At 40.1% G+C, this 19412-nt stretch overlaps 1 pseudogene; it reads left to right on the top strand.

The window, feature by feature from the left end:
• Positions 1–7757: 7757 nt before the first annotated feature.
• Positions 7758–8368, top strand: LOC101331045 (large ribosomal subunit protein uL13 pseudogene; annotated as a pseudogene).
• The last annotated feature ends 11044 nt before the right edge of the window (positions 8369–19412 follow it).

The following is a 19412-nucleotide window of genomic DNA, read 5'->3' on the forward strand; positions in this document are numbered from 1 at the left end:
ACATCGCCTTTCTCAAGTCTAAACTCAATTTTAAATTTGAATCAAATTTAGCAACTTAATCCTCTGATGCTGGGGGGTTGAAGTTCAAGAACCAGGTTTAGGAAGGTTTTTCTCCTTAGGCTTTGCAGAGGAAAACCATCTGCAAACATCAAGTGCTGCTGGATTAAAGAGAATATATTTCAAAGGGAGTTGTTATTTTATTTTCAGGATTAAATGCCCTCCTTTTTAAAATCTTGGGTTTAAAATTTTAAATGTAGACACTCAGTTTGGTAGAGCGCTGGCTGAGAATGGACATCTGTCCCCACCACATGCCACCCTAGTCTTAGCCATGTGTCCCAATGTCCAGGTCCCTCTGCTACAGTCACGCCTGGGTCACCATTTTTGGACAGAGTCTATGGACCCCATGAAGGGCCCTGTGGGGACCAGAAATCCAGTACACTCACAGTAGTCAAAGATGTTTACAATGTGAATCAGCAGTTAAGAGCAACTTCTTCCCCCCTAAAAAGTCACATCTTTCATACAAACTATACTAATTATGCTGTTTAGTTTTGTTTTTCCAAGGCAAATGACAAGAAAAATGTATAACCAAGGGACTGGTTGACAGAAGTGAAGAAATATGAGACAACTAAAATAGAGAACGAAAAATAATGAGAAAAATGATTAAAAGAACTGAATTGTGTGGCTTGCTTTATGGGTAATGAGCCTGAACTAAGTGAAGAAGTTGCGTGTATTTATGGAACCTACAGGATAGATGGGGGGAGTAGGTTCCTCCCAATCTCTGACTGGATTTTGTTTTCAAACTGGGTGGATAATTTAACAGCAGAGTGAGAGAGCTGTCCTGGGGTCACCCTGGCTGTGACCCTGTAAGAGAAGCTGGCCATGAACACAATTTCCACTTTTATTATTATTATTATTTTTCTCCTGCCCTCAGATTCCACTCTGTCTGGACTTATCTGGAATTTCACACCCATTCATACTCATATATTCATTGCCTCCCTCCCCAGCCTCAGATCTGCTTACCAAGAGTCTCCTTTTCACCCTATATTAGTTTCCTGTAGTTGTGTAACAAATTACCCCAAATCGGGAGGCTTAAAATCAACAGAAATTCATTCTCTCACTGTTCTGGAGGCCAGAAATCCGAAATCAAGGGGATGGCAAGACTGAACTCTCATTCAAGGGTCTAAGGGAGAATCCTTCTTTGTCTCTTCAGGCTTCTGGTGGCCCCAGGTGTTCCCCGACTTGTAGCTGCAGAACTCAGGTCTCTGCCCCTGTCTTCACATAGCCCTCTCCTCCCCTCCCTCTGCCTTTCTCTTATAAGAACCCTTGTCACGGGATTTCGGGCCCACTCAGATAACCCTGGATGATCTCATCTGGAGATCCTTGACTTACTGGCATCTGCAAAGACCGCTTTTCAGAATAAAGTCCCACCAGAGGTCTGGGGTGGTTGTATCCATTGGTGAGGAGCCATCACTGAACCCCTTCTTCTAAATTCAAGGATTTCTTACTCCCTAGACAAGAGAATAGTCAATCAAAAAGGAATCCATTTCTATCCACCAAGGCATTTTGTAACGTACTTTCCTGGCCTCTCCAGGTTTCTTATAAGCCACAGCTGATTAAGATCATCATTCACTTGTAATCTCTTTCTCAGATCTCCCTTGAAACTCCTAGTCTGCTTGGCTTTAGGGTTCTATGTATTCAGCTCTCATTCTAGTCGGTATACCTTTCATAGTCCTTCCTTTGTTACTTTACTATGTGTCAATAGATCCATTTAGATTTCCAGACCAGAGGCTGTACACCCTGGTTTGCCTGAGACAGTCCTGGCTGCTCTCAGTGTCCTTTCTAGTTGACACCCTCTTATCTCTCAAAATCCCGGTTTGGATGATACCCGTTAGCTGGAACATTTTCCTTTCTAGAGGCAGGACTTAAGGGACAATTGACAGAAAGCATTCTGTTTAGTGAGTGATGAGTGATGAAGAGGGTGAGGCCTTTGCCTGACCTTGCGAATTTGGAGGCTGAAAAGTGGGAGTGGGGAAGGTTTGAAAGAGAGAGTAGCACACAGAATAGGCCACAGAGTAGATCAAGACCAGACTTCCATTCCACTGACTAAGGGGAGAATGAGCCTCTCCTAACAGCGTGGGGCCTGTTTCCCTGTCTGAAATAGTCCAAGAGCAATTAGCTTCTGAAATTTGAACCTCTGATCCAATCTTATTATTTGATTTGGTGAAATATGGTCTCTACAAGTTTGCAAGCAAAATACTTCCCAGAATGATGTGGTGACAATTTAAGCAACTTTTAAAAAAGTTTTTCCCCACCTCTACTCAAGGAACCAAGGGATTCTGTCTTTCGGGGAAAGTGCTCATAGGACAATGGACTTCACCTTTCTGTCTCTCTCAACACTCAAAACACAGGGAGCTGCTTAAAGAGCTGGGCACATTGTTCAGTTTGAAAGAACACCCCTGTTTTTTTTGCACCACCCTCACTGTCCAATAAATCATCAAAGGGAGGATGAAATGGTGCAATCACTTTGGAAGACAGTGTGGCAATTTCTTAAAAAGTTAAATATACTCCTCCCTCATGACCCAGCAGCTTGACTCTTAGGTATTTACCTAAGAGAAATGAAACTTTATGTTCATAATAAGGGTTGTATAGGAATACTGACAGCAATGTTATTCAGAATAGCCCCAAACTGGACAAATCCCAAATGTTCCTCCACAGGAGAATTGAGAAACCTATAATAATATAATCATGTAATGGAACAGTAGTTAGCAATTAAAAACAATTACTGATTAAATCAATTGATCACCAAGTCCTATGGATTGTACCCTCCAAAATCTATCTGCTTCCCTCCCCTCACTATCACCATGCTAGTCCAAACTCCCATAATCAACCCTCACTCTGAGGAATGCAACAGTCTTCACCTGGCTTCCCCGCTTCTGCTCATCCTTCCTCACATCCATTCCCCACACAGCAGCCAGAGTGCTCTTCCAAAACATGACTCTGATCTTGGCACCCACTTACTCCTCCCCTTCCTCCCCTCCCCCATCTCCAGTGAGTCAAATTCCTTCATGCACTGGGGTCTGGCCAAGGTCGTTCTGCCCACAACACAGCACTCCCCATCTTCTCCTGCTCAACTTACTCCTCATCTCCTCCAGGAAGGGAGGTGGGCTCTGGTCCTGTTTTAGAGCAAGACTCTGTCACCCTTTCTAGTGGCATCCTGTGCTTTCAATCCTCATGGTACCATCACAATGATTGTGAAACAGGGTTTAGACTGATTACTTGCTATTTTATTTTTTTTGATATTATTTTCCTATTGTGGCTATAACAAATTACCACAAACTTAGTGGCTTAAAATAACACAAGTTTATTATCTTACATTTCTGGAGGTCAGAAAGCCAAAAAGGGTTTCCCTGGGCTGAAATCAAGGTGTCAGCAGGGCTGCATTCCCTCTGGAAACTTTAGGGGAAAATCCATTTTCTTGCCTTTTCCAGCTGCTAAAGGTCACATACATTCCTTGGCTTGTGGCCCCTTCTCTCTCTCCTGACTCTGCTTTTTATCACATCTCTCTTGACTCTGGTCCTCCTGCCTCTCTCTTATAAGGATGCTGGTGATTACCTTGGGCCTACCTGGATAATCCAAGCTCATTTTTCCTTCTCAAGAACCTTAGCTTAATAAAATCTTCAAAGTCCCTTTGTGCAAGGTAACATATTTACAAGGTCCAACTGTTAGGATGTAGACATTCTGGGGGCCACTCTTTGGCCTATCACATTTGTCTTCTCCCCAAATATTAAGCTCCACTGAAGATAAGGACCACACCTGTCTTGTCCACTGCTGCACTCAGACTGCTAGCAGGTGCCTTGCACATTATAGGTGCTAAATAATACATTTGCTGCGTAAAGTAATAGCATTGGGGCCACTTGCATGCAATTCGCTTAGATTTTATAATTCCATGTTTCAGTTTTATTTCCAAGTTTAAGACTGTAACGTCTTTTGTAGTTCTGTAGCCATTAAGGAAAGAGGGCCCATTCTACCTGGACCTTCTAGCCTCAAGCCAAAATTGTTCTAAAAACCACCTGTTCCACGACTCAGTGATTCACTATTTTTGTCCATAGAGTTTTTCTACATTAAATTATCTTTGCCTAATTATCTAACGCTTGGGACCAAACTCCCTTGAACTCCTTCTACTTTAAAAGTGTTCTCACCTGCCTCATGAATGCCACAATTTGCAGGAATCAGCTGCATCCTCCAGCCCAACAGGCTTCTAAGAGATTTTTGGCCCAACAGTGTAACTCCAAGCCAGAGTTCTTCAAACACTATTTCCAACCTCTACATACTACTTCGTTGGCAATCTACAAATGGAGTACCTGATATCAGTATTCTTTTTAAAAAATTTATTTTATTGAAGTATAGTCGATTTATAAGGTTGTGTTTCTGCTATACAGCAAAGTGATTCAGTTGTACATATATATACACATTCTTTTTCATATTATTTTCCATTGTGGTTTATTATAGGATATTGAATGTAGTTCTCTGTGCTGTACAGTAGGACCTTGTTGTTTTTCCATCCTGTATATACTAGTTTGCATCTGTTAACCCCAAACTCCCAATCCATCCCTCCTCTCCCCTCTCTCCCCCTTGGCAACCACAAGTCTGTTCTCTATGTCTGTGAATCTCCTTCTGTTTCACAGATAGGTTCATTTGTGTCATATTTTAGATTCCACATGTAAGTGATATCATATGGTATTTGTCCTTTCTCTGACTTACTTCACTTAGTATGATAATCTCTAGGTCCGTCCATATTGCTGCAGATGGCATTATTTCATTCTTTTTTATGGCTGAGTACTATTCCAGTGTGTCTATATGTTATACATATGCCACAGTTTTTTCATCCATTTATCTGTTGATGGACATTAAGGTTGTTTTCATGTCTTGACTATTGTAACTGGTGCTGCTATGAACACTGGGATGCATGTATCTTTTTGAATTATAGTTTTTTTCAGATGTGTGCCCAGGAGTGGAATAGCTGCATCATATGGCAACTCTATTTTTGTTTTTTGAGGGACCTCTATACTGTTTTCCATAGTGGCTGCACCAATTTACGTTCCCACCAACAGTGTAGGCGGGTTCCCTTTTCTCTACATCCTCTCCAGCACTTATTATTTGTGGACTTCGATATCAGTATTCTGAGAGCCGTATGATAGCACAAAAAGTACAATAATTTCAACTCAATTTTAAGAGTATTGTTTTAGGCTCTGTCATATTGAGAATCTCCCAGGTCAGGAGAGGGAAAGAAGAGATGAAAGAAAGGTGTGTGTGTGCGTTTAAAGCAGGGACACACTACAACTGCATACTGAACCCATGTCTGTTTTTCTTTCTTTCTTTTTTTTTTTTTGCGGTACGCGGGCCTCTCACTGTTGTGGCCTCTCCCGTTGTGGAGCACAGGCTCTGGACGCGCAGGCTCAGAGGCCATGGCTCATGGGCCCAGCCGCTCCGTGGCACGTGGGATCTTCCCAGACCGGGGCACGAACCCACGTCCCCTGCATCGGCAGGCGGACTCCCAACCACTGCGCCACCAGGGAAGCCCCTGAACCCATTTCTAAATGGAAACTTTCGTAGATAAGTGAAATAAGTGAATTCTTTCAATAAACCAAAACAAAAATAGAGAAAATTGTCAGTCAAACCAATTCCTCAATATCATGTCCTCAAGGAAGGAAAAGTTGGTTATCTAACTTCTTTGTTTTTTTACAGCTGTTTTGATTCTATGTAGGACCAGTCTGATTTGAAAGTATTATTCATCTGGTAAATAACCAAACAGATTTAGGACACTGCAAACCTAATTCCGCTCATGAGCATCTTCTTGTCTTATCTGTTCTGTTTTGAAATCTTGTCTTGGCTTGTTCCACAAGGACCTTATGAGATGTTCCTCCTCCCCCCCCCCCCCCCCCCCACCAATAAAGTGGAGCAGTACAGTCATTAAGCCCATTGTCTCCTCCTAGCCTTGCCTGGACTTAGAGCACAATGCCTGGATGTATGAGGCTGTGGAGCATTATTCACTGCTCACAGAGAGGCCAAGTGAGTCGGGATTAGCCTCAACAATGCACCCTGCTATTTGCTATTTGGCCAGGAGCAGGGTTCTCATCCAATACAACGCTTGTGCACATTCAGCTCATTGCTTGTCCATGTACATCCCCACACACAGGGAGGAGTTTTGCAATCCAAAGTGACAACCATGTGTCCTTGGCTTTGTTCCCACCAGGGACAGGAAGGAGACTGCTCTGCGCTCTGCATTCTATCTCCTTGGCTGCTAACCCTCTAACGCAATGATCTGGGAAAAGGACTCGAGTTTGCTTGTAGTCTTTATATGGACATCTTGTGCTGGTTATTAAGGAATTTTCTTTATTAAAGAGGCACTTTGACTTAACCTCAAGTGGTCACTAAGGTATCCAGGCATCACGACGAGAACTTCACTGGATCAATACTAGAAAATTACTTCAAGAAAAGGGAAATCAAGCTGAAGAGAAATATGGCCAAGAGACTCATATATAACTAGTCCTCTGGTTAGGGATATCAAAGCCTGTGTTGCTGAACATAAGTAGGAAGCTTGAAGAATAGACTTAAATTTTACAAAGGGAAGAAGACTCTTCCATTGAGTGTTAAAAGTATTATAAAATTTCCAAGTCCAGGTCTTGTAAAGTCATTGCCTCCCTTCAGTCCTTACGTGATTTAGATCCCCTTTGGCTGTGAGGGTAGAGTGTGAGGGACTCCTTCTGATTCATAGGAAACCAGTGTAGCTACAAGCACCTGCCTAAGAACTACCTATCATTTTGAGTTCAAATATTTATTCCAGCAGCAGAGGCTGACAGAAACTGACAGGCATTTTGAATTTAGTCCTTCATAGAGCAACAGGTGAGCAATGATCACCGGTGTATGAGGAAGCCTCCATATGAGAAATTTACTCAGCCAGGTACCTCCCTGCTGTGACCAGAGGAAAAAGCAGCCCTTCAATTCAATACCTGCATTATTTTCCTATCGCCTCTGTGACAAATTACGGCATTACTGGTTTTAAGCAACACAAACTTAGCATCTTATAATTCTGGAGTTCAGCAGTCCAAAATGGGTCTCACTGGACAAAAATAAAGATTTCAGCAGAGTTACTTTGCTTCTGGAGACTCTAGAAGGAAATATGTTTCCTTCCCTTCTTCAGCTTCTAGAAGTTGCCCTCAATCCTTGGTTCGTGGCCCCTTCCAGCAATCCCACCACTCTGACACCTGCTTCCATTGTCACGGTTCCTTTTCTGACCCTCCTGACTCCCTCTTTCTCTTATAAGGACCCTTGTGATTACATTGGGCACAACCAGATAACCCAGGATCATCTCAAGATCATCATATTTAATCACATGCGCTAAATCCTCTTTGCCATGTAAGGTAATATACTCACAGTTTCAACGACTAAGACTTGGACATCTCTGGAGGCTATTATGCTGCCAAACCCAGTACCCCTTTCCATTTTCAAGCCAGAAGCTATTGGACATTTCTATACTTAACTCTGGCTCTACTCATCTCAACTGACCCAAAGTATTACTTGTAACTTCCTACTCCTTTACAAGATTGAGAGCGTCTAAGAAAAGCAGATGCTGTATTCTGCTTACTTACTGTTGCATTCTTTGTAGTCCTTAGCACGATGGAAAAAAAGTCAATAAAACGGACTTACTGAAAATTAAAAACTCCTGCCCATTGAAAGACATCACTGAGTGCTTTCCCAGGCAGCTGCCGAAGATGGCGGAGGGGCAGGTCCTGGTGCTCGATGGCCGAGGCCATCTCCTGGGCCTCCAGGCGGCCATCATGGCCAAGCAGGTGCTTCTGGGTTGAAAGGTGGTGGTCGTGCAGCTGTGAGGGCATCAGCATTTATGGAAATTTCTATAGAAACAAGTTGAAGTACCTGGCCTTCCTCCGCAAGCGGATGCGGCCCCTATCACTTCCGAGCCCCCAGCCACATCTTCTGGCGGACAGTGCGAGGCATGCTGCCCCACAGGACCAAGCGAGGCCAGGCCGCTCGGGACCGCCTCAAGGTGTTTGATGGGATCCCGCCACCCTATGACAAGAAACAGCGGATGGTGGTTCCTGCCGCCCTCAAGGTTGTGCATCTGAAGCCTGTGCGGAAGTTTGCCTACCTAGGGCGGCTGGCTCGTGAGGTTGGCTGGAAGTACCAGGCAGTAACAGCCACCCTGGAGGAGAAGAGAAAGGAGAAGGCCAAGATCCACTACCGGAAAAAGAAGAAGCTCCTGAGGCTACGGAAGCAGGCCGAAAAGAACAGAGAGAAGAAAACTGACAAGTTCACAGAGGTCCTCTAGACCCATGGATTCCTAGTCTGAGCACAGTAAAACTGACTGTTTATTCTTAATGCTTGGCCTGGCCTGCCCTTCCTCCATTGCCACCCTAGGATGTGGGGGACCCCCAGGGGCTGCCATCTAGGTGCCACAGGCAGTCTGGGGCTTAGAAGACTGGGTATAGTGAAGCGGCCTTAGTCACTGCTGTTTAAGAAAGGCCATTTTAAAAGAGTAGACAGTTATAAGGGCTGTGCAGGTAGAATTTGCCTGTGACCTATTCATTCATGAGAGTTTTAGGACATGGACAGTTGGAACAACCACTGGTGTTGCAATATTGGCAAAAGTGAGCTGGAAGACCTAATTGGAAGGGACCCCTGCCTCGCTTACAGGGAGTCTGTTTAAGTGTCCCACATGGTCAGTACTATACTCTGCAGCTGTCAGGATGTGAGAGAATGCTTGGGCAGCATGAGTCTGGGGTTCTAAAAGGTGTTTATGGAACGGAAATATGGCCCAAGGGGTCACAGGCATTGCCCTTGTGTCTTCCCTATATTTTGTGATCCAAAACTAATAAATTATTTTTAAAGAAAAAAAAAAAGAAAAAGAAAGACATCATTGAGTAGTGGGGCAAAATTAGATGGGATTTCTGCTTCCAGCAATGTCTAAATAACAGGGACTAGGTTTACCTTCCTTCCTAAAACAACTAAAAAAAATCTGGATAAAATATATGGCACAATAGTTATTAAGATTTGGACAACAAACAATGAAAGACAGTGAACCCTGAGAGATGGGAAATAAATGCAGTGAACCCTACACTTGCCTTGATGTGCCCCCTGGAGGGAGTTTCTGTCTGAAGCGGAGAATGGGATCCCAGGAAGAGTACTTTGATGGAGTCTGTGTGGATAGAGTTTGCAGGGTAGAGAGTTGGAGGATAGAAAAGAGACCTGTAGAGGGTCCTGCTCAAGTCTTCAGCTAAGTACTGATCAGTGCAGGTTTGTGAAGAAACTATCCAGGTCTGGGGAAAGAACTCTCTGAAAAGAATAGAAGAACAGTACCAGGAACTCACACAAAGCCAGAAATAGTTCCTATTCCCAGCAGGCAGAGTAGAAAACCTCATAATTCATGTGGCATTGGGTAGAGTTCTCAGAAGGCTTAGCTTCAGTTTTGAGACAAATGTACCTTAGAATAAAGCCTGCTTCAGTACCAGATAACAAAGCGCAAAAGCAAGTTCTGAAAGGATAATACTGTTTGTAAGTAACTCAACTGCATCCCAGAACAAAGCTAAAAAATATTTACAGAAATACTACAATATCCAGCAAACAAAAAGGTAAAATTCTCAATGTCTGACATCCATTCAGCAATGAACAGAATTAACATTCTGAATTAACATTTGGAAGATGTCAAGTATGACCCATAATGAGGATGAAAATCAGTCAATAGAAACTGATCGAAGAAGTATACAGATAATAGAATTAGTAGATAAGACATTAATAGGGTTATTACAACAGTATCCCATAAGTTCAAGAGGCTAGAGGAAAGATTGCACATGAAAACTAGACAATAGAAGACATAAAGTGACCCAAATTATCTTCCAAAGATGAAAATCTGATATAAAAAAATACAGCAGATTAAACACTGGAGAAAAAAAGATTAGTGAACTTGAAGACATACCTATAGAAGCTATCTAAAATAAAACCCAGAAAGAATTTTTTAAAAATTGAAAAACAATAAAGCCAAAACTAACACACCATTGTAAAGCAATTATACTCCAATAAAGATGTTAAAAAAAAAATTGAAAAATAAAATGAGCAGAGCATCACTTGAGGTGGAGGGGAAGCAACTTTAAGCATCAAATATACATGTAATTGGAGTCCCCAGAGCAGAGGAGGGATTTTCAGTTCTGATCTATTTTGAATACATTTGCTATGAATATTCATACATTATGTGGACGTATGCGTTAAATTCTCTTGGGTACACACCGAGGAGAGAAATTGCTGGGTCCTAGGGATCAAAAAAGTTTAACTTTTTAAAAAAACTGTCAAATAATTTTCCAAAGTGGTTTTATTATTTTACATTCACTACAGCAATGCATTAAAATTTCAGCTCCTTTGCATCCTTGCCAATGTTTTTACATTATCACTCTTTTTAATTTTATCCATCTTAATGGGCATGTAGTGATATGTCATTGTGGTTTTAATTTGTATTTCCCTGATGACTAATATTGTTGAGCCTCTTTTCATAGGCTTATGGGCCCTTCATATATATTTCTTTATGAAATGTCTGTTGAAAGCTTTTCCCCCTTGTTTTGTTGGGGTATTTCTCTCCTTATTATCAAGTTGTAAGAGTTATTTTATATATTCTGGGTACAAGTCAAATATGAGTATTGTAAATAGTTTCTCCTCTTCTGTGGCCTTTATCATTTTTATAGTGGTGTCTTTTTAAAAAGCTCTGTTGAGATATAATAGACATACAATAAACTACACATATTTAAAATACACAATTTGATCAGGTTCAAAATACATGTACACCCATGAAACACTGATTCCAATTAAGTTAATGAACATTTCCATCATTGTCAAAAGTCTCCTGGCGCCCCTTTTGAATACTTCTTTACTACTCTTCCATGTCCATCCCCAGGCAATTGAGTATTTACAATACTCAATCTACTTGTGTCACTATAGCTTACTTTGCATTTTCTATAATTTTATATAGATAAAATCATGTGTTACATCTTTTTTTCTAGTTTCTTTCATTAGCATAATTATTGTCAGATGTATCTACATAGTTTGTATAATGATATTTCTTCTCTTTTTATTGCTGAGTAGTAGTCCCTTGCATAAATATAGCACAATTTATGTATTTATTTATCTGATGATGAGCATTTGAATAGTTTCCAGATTTTGACTATTAAAAATAAATCAGGGCTTCCCTGGTGGCGCAGTGGTTGAGAGTTCGCCTGCCGATGCAGGGGACACGGGTTCGTGCCCTGGTCCGGGAAGATCCCACATGCTGTGGAGCGGCTGGGCCCGTGAGCCATGGCCGCTGAGCCTGCACATCCGGAGCCTGTGCTCTGCAACGGGAGAGGCCACAACAGTGAGAGGCCCGCGTACCGCAAAACAAAAACAAAAACAAAAGCAAAAAATAAATAAAAATAAATCAAATGAATATTTGTATAACAATCTTTGCATGCACATATGCTTTCATTTCTCTTTGGTCTAAAATCAATGACCTCAGCATCCATCTTAAGACATAGAAAAATAAAAGCGAATGAAATGTATAATGAGCAGATAAAAAGAAACAGTAAAGATGGGAACAGAAAAATCAATGAAATCAAAAACAGGTAAAAAATTAAGAAAGACAAAATTTGTATTTTCAGAAGGTAATAGAATAGTAAACTTCTAGCAGACTGACAGACTGATTAGGGAAAGAAGACACCAAAAGACACACACACATGTATATGTGTGTGTGTGTGTGTGTATGCCTATATATATATATACACATACACACATATATATATGACTTCACCAAATGAAGAATATCTGCTCTTCCAAAAATAGTGCTAAGAGCATGAAAAGAGAAGAATCAGACTAGGTGAAAATATTTACAAATTGTATATCTGATAAAAGCCTGTATCCAGAATAAAACCAACAATAAAAATAAAAACCAACAACCCAAATTAAACACTGGCAAATATTTGAACAGTCACTTCACCAAAGAAGGTATATGGATGGCAGATAAGAACATGAAAAAGTGGTGAACATCATTAGTCATTGGGGAAATGCAAATCAAAACTACGGCAAGATATAATTCCGTATCTATTAGAATGTCTAAATTTAAAAAGATTGGCCATATCAAGTGTTGGTGAGAATGTGGAAGAAGAGTACCCCTCATAAACTGCTGGTGGGAATGTAAAGTGGTACAACCATTCTGAAAAACAGTTTGTCAGTTTCTCCAAAAGCTAAGTGCACATCTACTAAATGACCCAGCCATCCCACTCCTAAGTATTTTCCAGAACACAAATTTAAATCTGCAAATTTGAATAACCCAAGCTTTGGAGGGAGCTTCAAGTTTGTGGTTTAGTTTCCTTCACAGAAAGTGTTATTCAGATATCCAATGTAGATAAAATACAGTCATTCCGGTCAATGTGAGGTTTCCTGTTGCTGACCGGAAAACCATGTTCAGCCTCTAGGTTGAAATATCATTTTATATCTGTCCTAAGTCACAACATTATTTGAAGAGCATCCTTCATTCATTCAACATTTATTAAACGTCTATTCTGATTAGTAAATATTTTTTCCTCCCTGGTTACATACACTCCTTACCTAAAGCTCTAAACAAAATATTTCTTATTAATTTGATCACTTTTAAACTCCCTTTCATGATATCATTATTTTGTATGTTTATTAACTGTCTATTCCTCATTATCTAAAATCTCTTAATAGCTCAACTACATTTGGAGCATTTTTTTTCCTGGCCTAGTTCAGTTCTTCCGTTATCATCTCTGATTCATACTTCCCAGTGAAAAAAATATTTTAAATTAAATACATCTTCATTTTAGAGTCTTCAAGACAAAATTTCAGCAAGCAGGAGCCTGACTGATATTTCAAACCTGAAGACAAATTTGATGCTTGTTTCCTTTGCGTAAACTTCTCTTCAGTCATGCGCTGTAGCTGGGTTCACAGATCAGCAGATGTGATATGAGAAACACATTGGGTCAAGCCTCTATCATGAGATCAGGGAAAATCGGCTTTCTCGCCAGTAAAAACGGAGCAACGTGTTTTCAAATCTTGCAGCTCCCAGCAAGCCCTTGTGTTTCCATTTGGTCTGTGAAGCAGTTCAGCTCACGCTCTCGTGATGTTGTGACAGCCTTTGTCTCCGCCCCAGCAGCACAAAGACCAAAGGAAAATGGGATGGGTAGCTGCTTTTCTTGCATTGGAGAAGACAGACATGATTTCACAGAAAAAAAAGATATCTGATCTTTTTAGCCCCCTTTGTTTCCTCTCTCCAAGCTTTGCAGCCCTTTTTATCTGTAAATAAATTTTAAAAAATTGTACATACATTTTCAAAATGTGCCGCATAATACAACTTCATACATTTAGGAAGCTGACGGCTGCCCTCTGAGGTATATAGCCTGACAGCCTAAAATCCAGGAATCAATCATTTAGATATAGCGATGCTATGCTCTTACTCCTGGTATGTACTGCGGCACCCAGGAATCACTTATTTGAGATATGCCACCGGGGCAGGGGGATGTTCTCATAGATCTGCCATGTTACAGCCCAGAATCCAGCAGCCAACCGGGCAAGTCTGTGCTGAATCGGAGCTTCCAGAAACCTGTGAAGAAGGGGGATGACAGTTCTGTTCTTCAACAGACCATTATGAACTAATTAGCATACATGAATTGCAGATTTGAAGCATTAAAGTGATGTACAAATCATTAATTTTTTGTCAAATCCATGTCATCTTTGTGTATGCCTTCCTATTCTAATGTTGCATGACAGTGAAAAGAGGTACAATCCTCTGTATGTAAAGAGGAGAGATTTGGTGTAGATGATATAATGAGATCTATTTAAACACTATGTATTTTCCAGCTTTGAATAAATCTACTTGGAAAAATGCTACACTTGTCCCATTAGGGTTAATTGTGAAAGGATGTTAATATATTCAAAACCCCAGGGGTAGTTCTACATGTTGTCTGAGTGAAACAGGGGATGTAAGACCAACTTCACATTTAAGCTTTCTTTTTAAAAAGTCCTCTTTCTGATGAATAAAAAGCCATAAAATCTTTCTCACCAACTATGTAAAGTGTAACTATTTACAATGGGAACTGAGCTTCTGGGTGTGTGAGGGCTCCAACACAGCAGATCTATTCTCGTTAACCCAATGCCAAACTTAATTTATAAAGATGTATAATGCAATGCAATGGAAAACAACATCAAAGCTGAGTTTCACACTGGAAAAGGCTTCTAAATATTAATGTGTGTTTTTAAAAAATTTTCTCTGTGTATTTAATTACTAAAGCTATTTGTGCTTAAACAAATGCTTCGTGTTTCATTTGAATTTCTTTTTTTCTTATTACAGCAGAGTCAATGCTTAATTTGTTAGTACTGTAATAGTCGTCATGGTAACAGACTCTAATATTATATATAAATATGTATGTGGTGTATATATGTGCATATTACAAATATATAGTATGGACGATCATGACTTGATACCAAAAGCGTATTTCAGAAGACGTAGCTCTCGAGGAAAACCTTAATTAAAAATGGAGTTATACTTTATGAGCCTAAAGATATCGTCACAAACTCAAGTCTTTTTACTTGGGAAAAATGCAAGTTCTGAGGAAGGGGGAGCTGTTTTCTCTCTTCTTGTGGGTTCTCTTCTCCCTGAAAGCAGAGTCAATCCATGCCTGGGGTTATACTCTACAGACTTTCTTCTCCCCACTCCCTTCCCCACCAACTTTTTTTTAACCTCAAAAAGTCTACCTAAAATGAAAACCAGGACCAAACCCTAGGGGCAGATCCTTTTCCAAAAACCATTCTTATTATAACGAGAAGACAGAGGGATGCATTGAGAAAGGAGTAGTAGAGGGTGAGATGATTTGTTCCATTTGTATTGGTAAGGGAGGGGACTTAATAATAATGAAAAATACACACATATGTACCACTTGAATTAGACATTTCACACAACTCTCAGTAAATGTTTAAGATGAATTTGTATAGTCTTCATTTTAGAGATGAGAAAGCTGAGGCTCAGGGTGGAGGAGTAAAAATTGTCATGAAGGTTAGATTTGCTAAAGCCTATACTCTGTACAATGTCACCTTACTACCCTGAGGCCTTCGTTCTTTTTTGAATTTTATTTTATTTATTTTTTTTATACAGCAGGTTCTTATTAGTTATCCATTTTATACATATTAGTGCATATATGTCAATCCCAATCTCCCAGTTCATCACACCACCACCTCCACCGCCACAATTCCCCCTTGGTGTCCATACGTTTGTCCTCTACACCTGTGTCTTTATTTCTGCCCTGAACACCGACCGGTTCATCTGTACCATTTTTCTAGGTTCCACATATATGCTTAATATACGATATTTGTTTTTCTCTTTCTGACTTACTTCACTCTGTATGACAGTCTCTAGATCCACCCATGTCTCTATAAATGACCCAATTTTGATCAAGGGATCAATCCAAGAAGAGGATATAACAATTGTAAATATTTATGCACCCAACATAGGAGCACCTCAATACATAAGGCAAATGCTAACAGCCATAAAAAGGGAAATCGACAGTAACACAATCATAGTAGGGCATTTTAGCACCCTACTTTCACCCATGAACAGATCATCCAAAATGAAAATAAATAAGGAAACACAAGCTTTAAATGATACATTAAACAAGATGGACTTAATTGATATCTATAGGACATTCCATCCAAAAACAACAGAATACACATTTTTCTCAAGTGCTCATGGGACATTCTCCAGGATAGATCATATCTTGGGTCACAAATCAAGTCTTGGTAAATTTTGGAAAATTGAAATCGTATCAAGTATCTTTTCTGACCACAACAGTATGAGACTAGATATCAATTACAGGAAAAAATCTGTAAAAAAATACAAACACACGGAAGCTAAACAATACACTACTTAGTAACCAAGAGATCACTGAAGAAATCAAAGAGGAAATCAAAATATACCTAAAAACAAATGACAATGAAAACACGACCACCCAGAACTTATGGGATGAAGCAAAAGCAGTTCTAAGAGGGAAGTTTATAGCAATACAATCCTACTTCAAGAATCAAGAAACATCTCAAATAAACAACTTAACTTTACACCTAAAGCAATTAGAGAAAGAAGTACAAAAAAACCCAAAGTTAGCGTAAGGAAAGAAATCATAAAGATCAGATCAGTAATAAATGAAAAAGAAATGAAGGAAATGATAGAAAAGATCAATAAATCTGAACGCTGGTTCTTTGAGAAGATAAAGAAAATTGAGAAACCTTTAGCCAGGCTGATCAAGAAAAAAAGAAGACTCAAATCAATAGAATTAGAAATGAAAAAGGAGAAGTAAAAACTGACACTGCAGAAATACAAAGGATCATGAGAGATTACTACAAGCAACTCTATGCCAATAAAATGGACAACCTGGAAGAAATGGACAAATTCTTAGAAAAGCACAACTTCTGAGACTGAATCAGGAAGAAATAGAAAATATAAACAGACCAATCACAAGCACTGAAATTGAGACTGTGATTAAAAATCTTCCAACAAACAAAAGCCCAGGACCAGAGGATTCACAGGCAAATTCAATCAAACATTTAGAGAAGGGCTAACACCGATCCTTCTCAAACTCTTTCAAAATATAGCAGAGGGAGGAATACTCCCAAACTCATTCTACGAGGCCACCATCACCCTGATACCAAAACCAGAAAAAGATGTCACAAAGAAAGAAAACTACAGGCCAATATCACTGATGAACATAGATGCAAAAATCCTCAACAAAATACTAGTAAACACAAGCCAACAGCACATTAAAAGGATCATACACCATGATCAAGTGGGGTTTATTCCAAGAATGCAAGGATTCTTCAATATACGCAAATCAATCAACGTGATACACCATGTTAACAAATTAAAGGAGAAAAACCACATGATCATCTCAATAGATGCAGAAAAAGCTTTTGACAAAATTCAACACCCATTTATGATAAAAACCCTCCAGAAAGTAGGCATAGAGGGAACTTACCTTAACATAATAAAGACCATATGTGGCAAACCCACAGCAAACACCGTTGAGTTATTTGTAGTGAGGTGGATGGACTTAGAGACTGTTATACAGAGTGTAGTAAGTCAGAAAGAGAAAAATAAATACTGTATGCTAACACATATATATGGAATCTAAAAAAAAAAAAACAAAAACACAGAGGTTCTGAAGAACCTAGGGGCAGGACAGGAATAAAGATGCAGACATAGAGAATTGACTGAGGACACAGGGAGGGGGAAGGGTAAGCTGGGACGAAGTGAGAGAGTGGCATGGACACATATACACTACCGAATGTAAAACAGATAGCTAGCGGGAAGCAGCCGCATAGCACAGGGAGATCAGCTCAGAGCTCTGTGACCACCTAGAGGGGTGGGATAGGGAGGGTGGGAGGGAGATGCAAGAGGGAGGGGGGATATGGGGATATATGTATACGTATAGCTGATTCACTTCGTTATAAAGCAGAAACTAACACACCATTGTAAAGCAATTATACTCTAATAAAGATGTTAAAATTAAATAAATAAATATACATATAGACAGTTGCAAACAGTAAAAAGAAAAAGAAAGAATACTCTGGTGATGGTGTTGGAAGGCTAAGATGGCTACATCGTTGCTAGGAAGCACCTCTGGACAGTGGGATTTCTGATTAGAAGACTGATGACACCTAGGGTGTGACATTTTGATTAGGGTAAATGACCACCCTTCCAGTGTAGCTTAAGCTAACCAACATATACATAACTTTATACTTCTTATAAACTAAAAGGAGATATTTAAATTATACACATTCTATTAAGCAGTTCATGTAATTAATAAAGGGCAAAATCAGAACTACACCTAAGCTCCTCTGACTCCTAAATTTGAAAGTCTTGCTACTATAGCATTTCAAGTTGGCATTAATTCTAAAACAGTCCAAACTCATTGCTCTAAGGAGTAAACTTTTCTAAGTTAGCCTATTATCAAAAATTTTTCCACTTAAAAGCAGCAAATTTAGTTGCTGCTATTAATCTTGGAGCATCATTGTAAATGAGGTTAAGGCAGAATTAAAAAAACAGAGCGTCTGCGGCTTCCCTGATGGCGCAGTGGTTGAGAGTCCGCTTGCTAATGTAGGGGACGCGGGTTCGTGCCCCGGTCCGGGAAGATCCCACGTGCCGTGGAGCGGCTGGGCCCGTGAGCCATAGCCGCTGAGCCTGTGCGTCTGGAGCCTGTGCTCCTCCACGGGAGAGGCCACAACAGTGAGAGGCCTGCGTACCGCCAAACCCCCCCCTCAAAAAACAGAGCATCAGATAATGAAAGTTTGGATTTATAAGATGTGGTCAAATGTAAAATGACAAATCATTGATTATTAGAAAAGTAAGAGGAGACATGATAAACGTTGCAGAGAAGTTCAAAGCAAACTTTGTCTTACTATCACCCTCCTCTATTTTGACTCTGCAATGTCTGTATTTGCAGGCCTGCTCTGATTTCATAACCACTTATGTTAACCTCGCTGATAACTTTTTTTATTAATAAGCGTCCACTTTATGGATGGCTTCTAATTTATTTTCCCAGAGGAAATCATTGGAAAACAATTAAAGAGTTCCTAAATTTGATCACTGATTTGTAGTGGTATTGTTTATACTTTCAGAGAAGCCAAGACAGATTCTGCTGTGGGGATTCAATGGTCATCTGAAGAAATAAAGGGGTTCTACACCTACCATTCCCATGCTTCTTCAGAAGGCTAGGCCCGCTGCCCCACTCACACAGAGGGAAAGCCTTCCAATTCCTACACTTGCTTTATGGCTGTATGTAAATGTGTTTAGGGTTCTCCGGCTATTCTTCTTTAGGAAAATCATTCTCAACTGTGCTCTTTTGTTTGTTTGATTGTTGTGGAGGCGAAGGCTGGAGATTGCCAATACAGCATTTTGAGACGTTCTCATTTTACTGGAGAGTGTGGTTCCGTAAGCACGAGTACACTGATTGAAGCCAAAACTATGATGAAATTGTTGGGTTTCTTGAGGGAGTGACGAGGAATGGGTAGAATTAAGTTCCAGCTAAAGAATCGGATACTTCCCCAGGTCCCCCCCAGAAGAATGGTGTACTATCTCACACTTTCTCCATCTGTGAAACAAAGATAATTTTTTAGCTTCCTTCATGGAAATGACAAAATAAAAGCTCCTATAAAAGGCTTAGTTAGACACTAACTGTTAAGTCAGTTCTTAATGATAGTCTACTGAAGTCTTTATTGTTTCATCCTCTGGGAATTAAAAACCACTGAGCCTTCCTTGAAACCCTCCCCTGAGTAGTAGCATATGGCTCCTAAAGTCTGTGCAATTAAGTTCCTGG

Source organism: Tursiops truncatus, chromosome 7 (assembly GCF_011762595.2).
Source record: "Tursiops truncatus isolate mTurTru1 chromosome 7, mTurTru1.mat.Y, whole genome shotgun sequence".
Taxonomy (NCBI): domain Eukaryota; kingdom Metazoa; phylum Chordata; class Mammalia; order Artiodactyla; family Delphinidae; genus Tursiops; species Tursiops truncatus.